Source organism: Bidens hawaiensis, unplaced genomic scaffold, assembly GCF_021521415.1.
Source record: "Bidens hawaiensis isolate Kalapana, Puna unplaced genomic scaffold, B.hawaiensis_p1.1 tig00001961_1, whole genome shotgun sequence".
Taxonomy (NCBI): domain Eukaryota; kingdom Viridiplantae; phylum Streptophyta; class Magnoliopsida; order Asterales; family Asteraceae; genus Bidens; species Bidens hawaiensis.
The window spans coordinates 2,337,182-2,352,939 of record NW_027491109.1 but is presented as its reverse complement, the minus strand read 5'-3'; the positions used below and the strand labels follow the sequence as shown (position 1 = coordinate 2,352,939).

Here is a 15,758-nt window from a genome sequence, read left to right as displayed (position 1 = left end):
TCCAAGTGGAAGTGGCCCTGAAGCTTGATCCTGAAGATCCCTTCCCACTGCTATGATAGATTTAGCTTGTATAGATTTATATTCTTGTAGGCGGGTAGTTACCCGGCCATTCTTGTAATGAATATTATGAAATATAAATCTTTGTGCGGGTAAGACCGCTATTTTCACTGGATTCCTTGCTTTATAAACGTTATATGACTTGCATACTTTAGTTTAAATTAGCAATTTTCCAAGTGTTTAGAATAAGTTAACCTTTGCACGTGGTAGATAATAGGTTGAAGTTTTGCTTCCTCTTTCGTGATTGTGCGGGTAGGACCGTCACTTGCACTTAGTAGGATGGCTAAACTTTACCTACATCTGACCTGCGTGGAGGTTTCCCTCATCTTTATAGAAATTTCTAAGTGTTTAGGATAAGTTAACCTTTGAACGTGACAGATAATAGGTTGAAGTTTTCCTTCCTCTTTCGTGATTGTGCGGGTAGGACCGTCACTTGCACTTAGTAGGATGGCTAAACTTTACCTACATCTGACCTGCGTGTAGGTTTTCCTCATCCTTTTGTTAGAAATTCTCTGTTTTTAATAAGTTATTCGTTCGACGCGCGGTTGTCAATAGGTTCGGTTTCCTCTCATGATTTGTGCGGTTAGGACCGGCACTTTCATTCAGTTGACCAAAGTTTACCTATGACTGACATGCGTGAAGGTTTGCCGTTTTTTGGGTTTATGCGGGTTTTGCCGCCTTCCCCACGCAACGACTTTTCACGTAATTATGCGGTGAAAACCGGTATATCAGTGTTGAATAAATTAACCGTTCGACGCGCGGTTGTTAATAGGTTAGTGTTCAGTTTCCTCTATCATGATTCATGCGGATAGACCGGCACTTTCATTTAGTGGGATGACTGAACTTTACCTTTAACTGACCTGCGTGAAGGTTTGCCGTTTTTTGGGTTTATGCGGGTTTTGCCGCCTTCCCCACGCAACGACTTTCCACGTAATTATGCGGTGAAAACCGACATATTAGTGTTGAAAGCTCATAAAAGTATAAATGTAAAATCAGCGTCGATGTTCTAAGGAGAGTCATTTCCATTAGAAGTGGCTCTGGGCCTTTTCTTTACAAATTTGGAATTGATCTACATGCAAACTGTGTAATTGAGCTCCCTTCTATGTTGTTGGGATGGGAGTGCCATCGAGCCGATATGCACCTGGTTCGGGATCTCGTTGTTTGCGCAGTATGTAGTCTCCAACATTGAAGCTGCAATTTTATTCGTGTTTTCCCCAACTGGGGTTCTACACGCATCAGCCTGCTCAGCGTTCATTGCGCCACGAGGTGCGCGAGCGTCCCATCTCTGACAAATGCTTCGACCATGTCCTTTACGTCTATGCATTCTTCAGTGTTGTGGCCTTTTGTCCTGTGAAAGTCACAGTATTTGCTCCGATCAGCATTGTGACGATGTCGGATTATTGGAGCCTTTGGCCATGGGAGCTCCTCAGTGGCGAATATCTCGGTAACGCTTTTGGTGAGTGGCGTCCATATGGAGTTCTTGTTTGACTGTACGTTATCCCTTCCGCCTAACCGATGTTGCAAGCCGGATGAGGTGTCAAAGTTTACCCTTGACTGCCAAATGCCTAGCTTCCGCTTTTTGTTTAGTCGGGCGGTAAGGACGTTGTATTCTCTTGTTTTCTGTGTGTAGAGGTTTGTGCTCTGTGGGAGATCTCTACCCAGTTGCCTCTCAGTTTCCGCCAAGCGTTTAGCTGCTGTCATGATGGCATCCCATGTGGATGGCATGCCATCTTTACCCGTTAAGGTGCGGATGAGCTCTGGGTCGTTCGCGCCCTGAATAAAAGCAGCGCGAACAAGATCTTCGCTAATGTTACCCAGACTTAGCTTCTTTGAGTTGAAGCGAGTGATGAAGTCTGGCAAAGATTCATCTTCCTCTCGAATGCATTTGAGGATTGTCCATTGCTCTTCGGTATACTTTCGTTGTTGGCTGAAGTGTTGGCTAAACTTCTGTTGGAAGTCTGCCCAGTCGTAGATGTGGTGGACCGGTAGACGATCGAACCACGCTCTAGCTGCCCCAACAAGCGTCATTTGGAACATGTAACACCACGTAGGTTCCGTCCAACTACTTACGGTTGCCCCCGCTATGAACCTGTTCAAATGATCGTCCGGATCAGATATACCATCGTAAGTGCCGATGTTGGACATCTGTTTGGCACTTTTCGGGACGATTGCTTCCGCAATGTCCCTTGCAAATTTGGACGTTCCCGCCTTTGCAGCAGTTGGTGTAAATGTTTTCGAGAAGTCACGTGGATTTCCACCTGTGTTTTTTGGTTTGAAGGCTTCTTCAAAATGCCTTCTCGGTTGGGAGTCCGTTTCCTTACGCTTCCCTTTCGCCCTATGACGCGGGTTTGCGTCACTATCGGATTCCTCCGAATCATTGTCCCAGTACTCCCCGAATTCGTCAGCCTGTTGGACGGAACGCAAGCGTTCGTCCAACTCAGCTTGGAATTCTTTCTGAAGTGCCTCCGCCCACGCTTTAACTTCATCGAGTGTTTGGCGGGGGAGCCTCGTTCGTTCTCTCTCTAACCGGGTATCGGTGAATCCCAGTGAGCGATTATTTACTGCACTTGCCCCAGCTTGGGTAACTGGGGTAGTGTTCGTAAAATTTACTGCACTTGCCCCGGCTTGAGTAACCGGGGTAGTGTTCGTAAAAACTGTGTAGTCGCCGGTATTCCTCCCAGTAGGTGGGGTTGTGGTTACCGGAGTTTCTTTAACCATCTTTCCAGAAGTTTGAAAAAACTGAAAAGAAATGAAGTTCTAGCTTTTATGCACGGATGGCGCCAATGAAGAAACACTAACCGGACCTCGGGCAGATTACGGGTAACCTGGGGGTTAGATAGATGTTTCCCACGAGGGGTTAGACCCGGCAAAGATGGTTCTTCTGATAACCTGCAAAACAGACACCGTGAGCTCGTCACTGAGAAGGGGGGGTTCCTCCTTGTGACCAGCCTCCGGCGTGAGAATCAGACTAGATTGCTCTTGAATATAAATGTATATTAAGAGATTGCTAGAGCAGATATCAGGTATAATATGTAATACGAGATAGTATATGATGATAATATGATAATGTGAGACGATCATACCATTTGGGGTATTTATAGCCGAAGGTAGGTTTCCAAGAAGGTGTAGCCGGCTGAATAGTATTCCTGTTCTATCAACTGTGGCCTACGCACGTGCCGTGCTGGTAGTTGGTGGGTAGGCAGCGGCTGACAGTGACCAGGCCTGCTGTGTACTATTCCTTTTCCACCAACTGCCGGCTATGCACGTGGTATGACAGGAGTTGGTGAGTAGGCAGCGGCTAATAGTGACATACAGTACAAGAGCATGCTGCTCGCCATACTGTTGTCAATAAGCTGTCGTATCTTTGGTCAGATCTTTTGCCCATACCTCGTCAGGTACAGTACAGAAGATCTTCCCGTATCGTACGGACTGGCTTATTTGGGCGGGAGTATTCCCCCTCCCGCCTTTGTGCGGGATTGCTCCCGGCTTTGCTCATTCCTTCGAGTGACAACTGAGTTATTTGAGAGCTAAGTGCCTTGTGCGTGTAGCCTTGCTGCGCGGGTGGCCTTCCCTGATGACTTGTATCCGCAGCTGCGGGAACAGGCAGAGTACTTCACCATTGGGAGGCATTTCCTGCGGGAACAGCTTGCGTACTGTGCGTAAGGACGTCACGTCTCTGAGCATGGTGGGTCCTGCGGATCCAGTTGGTTTCTGCGCAGACGTCTCTCTTCTAGGTGAGTCTTGCGGGTCCAACTGGGCTCTGCTGGGACCTACCTCTTCATCTAACGACCAGCAAATTAATGTCGACCTCAATCAATAGGTTCGTGTTTCATTCTTCCTGTTAATTTTGGCTGTCTTAATCTCTAAATCGTTCAGGGTTTATGATACTAGGTTATAACTGATACCGATTAATGCATTGGTATAACATATGCCCCTAATAAAATTCGTGATTAGCCATTAATTGTTTATTATCTTCTGCAATGCTGAATATATGTGTATCAGAATATAGTTTTCAGACTTCGAATCAGTTTGGGTTGGATCAATAGAGTCAAGATGTTAGAATCTGTGATAACGAAAAGGAATTGTGCATTGATCCCAAATTAAGATCTGGTTATCGTGTGTGAATATCATGGAAGTGTTATGCATCCGTCAAGTTTGCTATCCAAACTTTTATAATGCAAGGTTCTCACATATGTTTCTATTCCTTAACATGTTATGAATTTACGCGTCGAACTCTTTGGTCTCTTTAATATCATTTGACATAATTAAGCCCCAGGTTCAAATAGTTACTTTTATATATAAATTTAAAGCCTGAGTTTGTTGTTGATGTTAAGACTTACAATTACTGAATTTCAATTATTTTGTTTCATGTAGATCTTTATGTTAATGTGTTTGTTAGTCATTATAAACACTTTGGCTTAGATTTTCAGTGTAATTAATTCTTTTCCAAAAACTTGATATAGAGCATACAATGTCATTGTTTTTTCCTTTTTTTTATTTTGACTCGATGTTGTTTTCAACCGTAATCGGTTACCAAAACAACCCAGCCTTAAAAATTTGCATTATACTCGGCTGGTATACATTTGTTTATTTAGGAATGAGCTGTAACATTTCTAATATAAACTTTCAGTGAGTATTTATGAAAACCAATAGAATTATCAAAACCATATTTTACATATTTATGTTCTTTCATTTAACGTAAAACGAACATGAACACTTAATTGGACGAATAATTGTGTTTGTGTTTGTTCTCTGTTAGCTTAATTATTTTTCAGGATATTGAAAAAAATAATGGCTTTTATAATTGCATTTTTGTGTCCGACAAATCGAAACGGGTTGCAAACTCACCCCTTTCTATTTATTTTAGTTGGAAAACTGATTTCTATGATCGATTAGCTTTAACCGTACTCGGTGGAATACAACAACAATGTCATGAGCTTATAACATTTCTAATATAAGGTTGTTAAATGTTAGACAATATCACAAATTTTTTAATAAATTATTAGTACATGTTTATGATATAGAAGTTAATAATAGTAGACATCTAGGAGTTTGTTGAATTTTCGGTAGCTAATGGTGAGTTGTTTGATAGGAATATATAGAGAGGGCATTATATTGAAAAGAAGGTTTCTGAGCTTGCTAGAGTGATAGTTAGGGTGGTTGAAGTGTGTCACTCTTGGGGGGTTATGCATAGAGACTTGAAGCGTTAAGACAATTGACTTTGGGCTTTCTGTACTGTTTAAGCCATGAATGATTATAATTTATAACTGTTTGTGCTTACAATCATTTGAATGGTTTTAAAAAGCATGTGAAATGATATAACAATGTTGATTAGTTACGTCGAGAATGGGAGAATTAGCATATAAGAAGCTAACTGGAAGTCGGACATTTGAAAATTTGAAATGATATAACATTGTTTTGAATACTTTTAAGGAACATGTGAAATGATGGGACAACGCTCATTATAGATGTTTGTAACAAATTCCCTAGAAAGAGAAGAACTATGTATAGTTGGTATTTATATGCCTAGATGTTTGTAACTAAGACCTCAGAGGCGGCGATGTAGGAGAACTAAGGCAAAATCAGATTTTGGGCCGCAATATGTGCAAGATCTGAAAATGAAATTGTTGGCTACAATTTGTTATTGCAGAATTTGTCATAAAGGCTAAGAATGTCAAAACTAAAGGCCAAATTTGGGATTCGATCACAGTTGGTTATTGTTTTGTTTGTGATTCAATTTGAGATGCCCATAGTACACTTTCTCATGCATAATTCATTTCACAGTTAGATTGAGTTGGTATTGAGGGATCAACGTATTATTATCTGAGCATATGTGACTAAAGGCAATATGTAATTAACAGCTTGCCGTAGATTCAATGTTCATTTTGAAAATGGTCACATGTTTCTTAAATGTGTGAACAAATGGCAATTTGAAACTAATATTTTGCCAACAAATTTTGGATATTATTCATAAATAAATAAATAGAGCACTCAATGTTGTTCGATGTGTTTGTTCTCTATGTAGGATAAAGCTCCTTAAGTGGCTATGGCAACAACGAAGAAGGCAGAGTATGTATCGCTGTGAAACAGCAAAATGCAGGAAATGCACATGGATTTTTTTAACAATAATATTGGAAATTTAATTTATCAAAATGGTTTCCTGGTAGGGCTGTAAACGAACTAAATATTCAGCGAACCGTTCGATGGGAGGTATGCTTACGTACGTTTGTTTATCACATGAACGTTAAATTCCATTCTATTAATTAAATGAACGGACATGTTAGTTCACTTATTTTGTGAACGTTTGATTACGTGTTCATTAATGCTTAACAAACGAACACCAACAAGGCTTCCTTCAGGTTGGTTTGTTTACATCCCTATAATGCCAGGTTTTTATATAGTCAACATACAAGGTTTATCAAAATATAAAAATATCATTTAAGAATAAACATTGAGGGTCAAGTTATTTTACAAAGGGTCACAAAAATGAGAAGTGTGAGAAGCCATAAATAATTGACATGTGTCAAGTGTTGACCAAAAGGAAAAGGGTATAGAGGTAATTGTATACATTTTCTCTCTCCACATGCAATGCACATGTTAATACCCTCATCATTTTAGAACGTCTATAATTTTTTCGTATGATATTTTTTTTTAAAAAAAATTCATCATATTAACAAGCGTTTTTTTTTATCTTTAATATGAGTATGATTTTGTTATATAAAATTCAAAACAAATATTACTCATTGTGTCTTTTCGCACACCATTGTGTCTTTTCGCTTATCATTGTATCTTTTTTCGTCATTGTGTCTTTTCGCACACCATTGTGTCTTTTTTCGTCATTGTGTCTTTTCGCACACCATTGTGTTTTTTCGCTTATCATTGTGTATTTTCGCATACTATTGTGTCCTTTCGCTTATCATTGTGTTTTTTTTCGTCATTGTGTCTTTTCGCACACAATTGTGTGTTTTTCGCTTATCATTGTGTTTTTTTTGCTTATCATTGTGTCTTTTCGCACACCATTGTGTGTTTTCGCTTATCATTGTGTCTTTTTTCTTCATTGTGTCTTTTCGCACACCATTGTGTCTTTTTTCGTCGTTGTGTCTTTTCGCACACCATTGTGTCTTTTCGCTTATCATTGTGTCTTTTCGCACACTATTGTGTCTTTTTTCTTCATTGTGTTTTTTCGCACACCATTGTGTCTTTTCGCACACCATTGTGTCCTTTCGTTTATCATTGTGTCTTTTTTCGTCATTGTGTCTTTTCGCACACCATTGTGTCTTTTTTCGTCATTGTTACTTTTCGCACACCATTGTATCTTTTTATCTAATACATAAAACACAATTCTTAATACATGTTACACAATAACTTGAAACGTAAAACACAATGGTGAATACGTATAACACAATGACCTAAAACGTAAGACACAATGGTGAATATGTATAACACAATGACACAAAACATAAGACACATTGGTGAATACGTATAACACAATGACTTGAAATGTAAAACACAATGGAAACAACATATTACACAATGACACAATGAACAACAAAAAAACACAATTAAAAGAAACCCATTAATTTTTTTTTATTTTTATATAACAATATGATACTCATATTAAAGATAAAAAAACGCTTATTATTATGGTGAATTTTTTTAAAAAAAAATAATGTCGTATGAAAAAGTTATGAAAATTTTAAAATGATGGGGGGAATTGACATGTACCTTGCATGTGGAGAGAGAAGGTCAACAAAGGTGAGTTATTCCCTTCATTCCCTTTTCATCAATTTTTGTTTACTAAATTAATCTCAGCCATTCAAATCTAAGATTAATGGACTAAATTCCTTCTCACCCTTCTCATTTATGTTGTCCTTTGTAATTTAACTTTACCGTAAACATTGAAACGATATAATTACTTCATACATGTCATTCAATATATGTATATTCAAAAAAGTGATTAAATCCATTTGTTATGTCATTCAATATATGTATATTCATAAAAGTGATTAACTCCATTTGTTATCTTTTGTGGGACAACTAGAAAGCGATAGTGGTTTAAAAGTTTTTAAATGTTAAAAATGTTTTCTTATTTTGTTCATGAATTAGGTATGTATCTGTTCATATGAATTTTGTTAAAAAGAAATTTTATGCTTATCATGATTTTGGTGAAGAAGATGAAGAGAACAAGATGCTATGTGTATAATACATGAGGACATCCTACGTCCAACCAAGCTCTTAGAATGTACTAATTTTATATTAAAAAAAAGAAGTTTATGTATATTTTGTAAAACATTTTTTGTCTTCCAAATAAGGATTGAAAAGTTTATAAGAGCATTCACATCTTAACCATCAAATTTCACGAGTTGGGTTTTATAATTTAGGGAGTGTTTTAGGATGTTATTAATAGATGAAAAAGAAAATGCAGTGATTTTTCTGTATATTTGAAAAGTTCCTATAGCATTCTATAAATTTATTTAATATTTGGTTGTGAGTGAAAAAGGAAGAAAGAGTAATTATAAAAGTATAAAAAAATATTATTTAATTGAAGAAAAGAGATAAATATAGTGTTTTTATTGTATTTTTGGATTTAAAGATAGAGGGGATATGAATGCTCATAGAAATGGAATTTGATTCATAGTCTTTCTAATTCCTAGCAATCCTAGATTTATAATTATTTATAGAGTTATGAGTTAATATTGGTTTAATGTAGCCTTAATTTCATAACAAAAACAACACAGTTATAATTTAAAAACACACGTAATACATAGATTCCTATTTCCCAACAATGAAAATGTGGAACAGTTATAATTTAAAAACACACGTAATACATAGATTCCTATTTCCCAACAATGAAAATGTGGAGGATGTGGTGTAATACTTCAAGGTTTTTAGAATAAAACTGACTGTTTATATATTTATTTATTTATTTATTTTTAATGACATGGCATGTGTGTGAAAAGATTGGAGTTGTTGCATAATGGATAGATTATCATAACCTGTTTAAAAGCAAACATTTAAAAAAAAACAATCAAAAATCACTAATTTAAATTAAAGTATTAAATCTCAAACAAAACTTCATTGAAAAATTAAAAAATATCATTAGCAAAAATAAAATAACAAAATATTCAAAAAAAACATAACAAAACCCGTATAACACGCAGGCTAAAAACTAATGCTCAATAAAATGGATTTTGCATATATTAATGTTTTGAATTGTATGATGCCATCAGATTTCTCTATCATAATTTTGTTATCCTAAAGATATATCAATGCAAATCTAGTTTTTATTATTATTATTATTATGGATAAGATTCGTGATGTTAAAATTTTTCATATATCTTAAAATGATTAATTAAATCACTGAATTCTCAAAGTTTTATTTGGATGATAAATATCTAAATCCTAGTTTATATACTTTATTTATTTTATCTGAATAGTTACTTGTTAGTAGGAAAATTAAAAGTCAGATGGATTATTGTCTAGTAGCTTATGAAAAGTTACAGCATATCATATATTACTAGAGACATTTTTATTTTTTTTGGTGGTGGTGTTGTTCATATGGCTGTTGTATGATTTTGAATAAATAAACAACAATAAACTAGTTTGTGAATATAAGACTATTGTGTACCTATGTGTTATAAACTCACATAAACCTATTCAGAATGTAACATGTGTGGCCCAAATTGAATTAAATGTTTACTGTGTCATATCCGTGGATAAATAATCTTCGCGCAATTACCTTATGGGCTTAAGTAAGGTTGATTAATTCACATGAACATGCTATATATATTTCTTTTGTGTACAATATTAATCTTAATTTGATAATTCGTTTATGGTTAAGTTAATTGGTTATCTCATTGATTAATATTGCCCACTATATGATAAATAAGTTTATAGCCATTAGCTTTAATGATATGAATGACCAAACCAACGGGAAGTCATTCATGTAAGTTAAACAAAAAATTTATATTGTCAAATAATGAACTCAACGGCTAGTTGTTTGATGATATATAGGCGTAACATGCATGAATATACACTTCTGTCCAACGGTGATGTGTGTATTTATGTGTCGAATTTCTTGTTTTATGTATGTTCATAATACTTGAATGGTGGTCAAAGCCAACATGAATCCAACATTCAAGTAGAACCAGACAATTATTTGTTCATAATACTTGAACGTCAGTCATAGCCAACGCGAAACCAACTTTCAATTAGAACATTATTTTTCATTCATAATATTTGGATAGTGGTCAAAGCCAACGTGAAGCCAATGTTCAAATAATATTTTAATTTTAACCTATTAATTTGGTGTTATGATGGATTTTTATCTTCAACGTATTAATTATGTCTGTTTTATGTTGATTACCCCATTATTTAGCTCACTTCAACTCTGCCACTTCCGCATGTATTAATCTAGCATCCACTATCACTCCAAATTTTGGAGTTGAAGTTCTGACCGGGGTAAACTTTGCCTTATGGAGGGACTCAGTTAGACTTATTCTTGGCATGTTGGATCTTGATTATGCATTAAGGCTTGATGCTCCCACTACTCTTACTATGGTATTTGATTCCTTTAAAATTAATGTTCCAATTAACACATGGTGGGTTGATTCTGGTTCTATGGTTCATGTTACTAACTCTATACAGGGATTCCTTACAATCCGGAGGCTGGAAAGAAACCAAAGGACAATTAGAGTGGGAGATGGTGACGAATTAATAGTTGATGCTGTTGGTACCATGCAACTAATAATGAAAACTGGTCATTGTATTAAACTTTTTGATACTTTGTATGTACCGAGAATAACTCAGAATTTAGTATCGGTACCAAAGTTGGATTAGACGGTTATAATGTTTTGCATGGAAATGGAAAAGTCACTATTACTTTAAACTCTCATGTCATTGGTTGTAGTACTCTAGAAGGAAGTCTCTATAAGTTAGAACTAGATGATCAATTTCCAAAATCATTGTTATCATATAATGTGAATGAAAACACTAATAAACGAAAACGAGATTTGGAAACATCCTCCATGTTGTGGCTTCAACGTTTAGGCCACATTTCACGAGATCGAATGTTAAGACTTGTAAAGGATGAAGTATTACCAAACCTTGACTTCTCTAGAAATATGAAGCACTTGACATGTTTAATATCTTTAAGGCTGAGGTTGAAAATCAACTTAACCTTAACATAAAGGTAGCAGGTCAGATAGAGGAGACGAGTATTATGGCCGACATATTGGCGTTGGTCAAGCTCCCTGTCCTTTCTTTTACTTTTGTAAAGAAAATGGCACCGCGAACCAATTTACTATGTCGGGTACTGCTCAGCAGAACGATGTTGCTGAGAGAAGAAATAAAACCCTTGAGGATATGGTAAGAAGTATGTTAGCAAACTCAGATCTTCCTGATTTTTTATGGACCGAGGCTTTAAAAACGACAGCTCATATATTGAATAGGTTTCCTTCTAAGTCTGTCCCTAGAACTCCTTATGAGATTTGGACAAGAAGGAAACCAAGCTTAAACTATCTGAAAGTATGGGGTTATCCTGCTGAAGCTAAGCTTTATAATTCTCATTAAAAGAAACTTGACATGAGGACCGTCAGTTGCTTCTTTATTGGATATCCCGAACATTCAAAGGGATTTAAATTCTATTGCCCTTCCCACGTTACTCGCATCATAGAAACTCGTAATGTAGAATTTCTAGAGAACTATAAAGTCAGTGGGAGCAGTATAAGACGAGTCTTTGATTTCCAAGAAGTGCAAGAGGAGGGGGATCTCTTCTGCGAATTTACCTCCTATTACACATCTTGTACATGACACTGCACAATTTAATACTCCACACATCATTGTAAATGAAGGCACATCAAACACACAAGAGCAAGTCCCTGAGATAACTACTGAAACTGTTGAACCCGATAATCAGCTAAGGAGGTCATCACGGTCTAAACAACCGACTAATTATGACGATTATGTAACCTACCTTAATGAAGCTGATATGGATATAGGAAAATGTAACGATCCATCCTCCTATAAAGAATCCATTAGCAGCAATCGTTCTTCAGAATGGAATAAAGCTATGATTGATGAGCATGATTCCATGAAACAGAATGATGTTTGGGAATTGGTTGAATTGCCCAATGGTGTAAAACCCGTAGGTTGTAAATGGGTTTACAAAACCAAATTAGATCCAAATGGAAATGTCGAACGCTATAAAGCAAGATTGGTTGCTAAAGATTATACTTAAAAGGAGGGAATTGATTATCAAGAAACGTTCTCACATGTATCACGGAATTGTTATGGTATTAGTAGCTCATATTGACTTAGAGCTACTTCAAATGGTTTTCAAAACCGCTTTCCTGAATGGAGACTTACATGAGGATGTGTTCATTATTCAACCTGAAGGCTTTAACCCTAAAGGTAAAGAGCACTTAGTCTGTAAGTTAAAGAAATCCATATATGGGTTAAAACAAGCATCGCGTCAATAGTACTTAAAATTTGACAAGGTTATGAAGAAACAAGGTTTCATAAAAAATTAGGCCGAACATAACATTCTAACGAGCTTGTATTAGCTTTATTATCTTGTAATGAGAATAGACCTGCTCGTTGTGGCAGTCATAAAGTTTGTTTGGTTTCATGCACTCACTATAAAAAACGGAAGAGAAAATTTAAAATATAGTTGTAGCAAAGCAAAAGAGTATCAAAATGTTTTCCTTTCATTGTTTTTTTGTGGCATCCATAATTATGCTACCAAATCCGCACATTGCGCATGTACCAAATGAGTGATATCAAAAAATATAACGTGTTCGGTTAATTTATTAATTAAAAATGTGAGTTACCAAAGGCCACTTGATCTAGTGGTGGCCCAATACTTTTCTTATGGGAGGTCGTGGCATAGAGTATCACATTGAGCAATTTATTCCGTGTTGAGCGAGGAGCCTAGGGGGTACCGAACATAATATCATATCGACCAAGTTCCCGTTTGCAACACTCATAAAAATTTCACTAGCTATAATGAAAATGCACTAAATCTGGACAAGCAATTAACACTACCATGTTATGTTATGCTATATTATATTAAACTCTCTAGATAGAAAATAACAATACATAAACTTTTAATTCTTTATAGATGGAAACATGTATTACTTATAGTAACGATTTTGAAAACAACAAAAATTTGTAAAGGTTAAAATATAGTTGAGTTTTGAAAATAAACTTTAATACAATATAATATAACTTGCATTTAATATTTAATTAAAACAAAAATTACTTAACTAGATTTCAAAATTAAAAAAAATATGTTTTATTAATATATTTAGTGTAATAGTTTTAAAATTATATTAGTATAATAGTTGACTTGTTAGTGGTTCTTTATATTGCTTATGTTCTAATTATATAATGAACATTATTATCTTGTAATGAGAATAAAACTGCTCGTTGTGGCAGTTGTAAAGTTTTTTTTTTGTTTCATGCACTCAATATAACAAACGAAAGAATAAATATAAAATTAGTTCGAGTGTTAATATTATATATATGGGAATATTTTTATACACTTGCAAATACAAAAAAGGTGAAAATTAAAATTTTGTTGAATTCATCAATTAATACGAGTTGGTGACTGACTCCATGCTCCTCCAGAACTAGAAACGGTAGGAGTCATAATGTCCCAAAAAAATTATGAAAATATTTATGGGTAGAAAAGATAATGTGAATGCTATAACATGGCTATATATATATACGCTTCTCCATTTTCATTTCTAACACATCTACCTCTAACAATGGCCGCTCTCTCTAAAAAAAATACTGCTTAAAGACATTGTTGCATCTGAAAAACCTGCAGATCAAGTCCCTTCAAACTACGTTCGCCCCGTCTCCGAACGTCCAAATCTCCAAGAAGTTAATGTACTCATGATTCCATCTCTCTCATTGACCTCCACCATCTTAATGGTCCCAACCGCCCTCATGTAGTCGAACAAATTGGCAGAGATTGTCGCGATTATGGTTTCTTTGAGATTGTAAACCATGGGGTACCGGAATCCACCATAGCCAACATGATGCAGGTCGCGAAAGAATTCTTCAACTTGCCGGATCAAGAAGGATGAAAACTCGGACAACCTCTACATTAAGGCCAACGGACTATATATATTCGAACTACAACAAAGAAGTTAGAAAGCATGCTGATTGGAGAGACTTCATGGGACTCTTGTGCTACCCGATCGAGGATTACATCCATGACTCGCCAACCAACCCTACGTCTTTTCGTGCCGATGTATAAGAGAGTTAGCACTCCAACTGACTGAAGCCGTATCAGAGAGCTTAGGACTCGATAAAGACTACATCAATAGACAAATGGGAAAGTACGCTCAACATTTGGTCTTGAATTACTATCTGCCATGCCCTCAACCAGATTTCACTTAAGGGTTGCCTGGAAACACCGATTTTTATATCATCGGCATCCTTCTTCAAGGTGAGGTCCCTGGTCTTCAGGTGTTCAAAGATGGTCACTGGGTTCCAATCGATCCAGCTCCGAACACGTTCATTGTTAACATTTGTGATCAGATTCAGGTTCGTCGTCCACCTCTCCATCCACTTTTTATATGTCGATTGTTTCACTACTAATGACACACAATGCGTGCCATTAAAAGGTACAGTAGATGACACACAAATATGTATCAATGATAACCCAGTCATAAATGGAAAATGCCACGTGGCATGTTTTATGACACACGTTAATATATGACATATATTTATGACTCACATTTACGACCCCAACATACGACTTACATTTGTGATTTATTTCAGTTTCGATTTATGTAATATATATGTAGGTGATAACCAACGGCAAATACAAGAGTATGTTGCATCGAGCTATAGTGAACATTGATAAAGAACGAATATCTATACCTAGCTTTTTATTTCTGTCAGATGAGGCAGTTATGGGACCTGCTCCAGAACTAGTAACAGATCGATGATGAGCCTGCTGTGTACAAACAGTTTACTTATGGGGAATACTTTGAGGAGTATAAGAAGAAAGATCCTACAAAGAATAACTGCCTGGATTTGTTCATGGCTACTCAATTACTCAAACATCACATATAATGAGATTAATCAAACAATTAGTAGCCGTTGGAAGTTTGGAATATTATCAATTAGTAGTTCTATAACGTTTTTAGAATAAAACGGTGTCAGTTGGCATATCTGATTCACCAACATGTGCGATTTTATTTACTAGATTTCAGGATCGTTTGTTATTTTCATAGTTGTCCTTTGTAATCGTTTATGGTAATGAATAAAGTAACTTGTTTTGTTGCCGGTAGTTTCTAATTTTCTATTTATCTACTTACGATTGTAACATCTCGAAAATTCCGTACTAAATCTGCCAACTTTAAAAGTTGAAGAGCCTAACAGTAACCAAAGTTAAAGTCCAGGTCTAGTCTGTAATTTTGGAAATTTTGAATTAGTCGGATAGTCTGAAGGGTTAGACGGGCCGTCTAATAGGTTGCTTCAGTATAAAGATATTACAAGCCTTATACGGGCCGTTTCATCTGCCTGCAATTTTGAGAAAGCCCGTCTAAAGGAATCTTTGCTGCCAAGATTAGGTTTAAAGTTTAAACGGACCGTCTAATCCATATATTATTTTCAGTCGGTCGGTTTAACCGTCCTTGTTATCAAAATCTTGCCAAACAAGACTATAACGTGTCACACGGATT

At 36.0% G+C, this 15,758-nt stretch overlaps 1 pseudogene; it reads left to right on the top strand.

Moving 5' to 3' along the window:
* Positions 1-13,848: 13,848 nt before the first annotated feature.
* Positions 13,849-15,147, top strand: LOC143604811 (protein DMR6-LIKE OXYGENASE 2 pseudogene; annotated as a pseudogene).
* Positions 15,148-15,758: the final 611 nt, after the last annotated feature.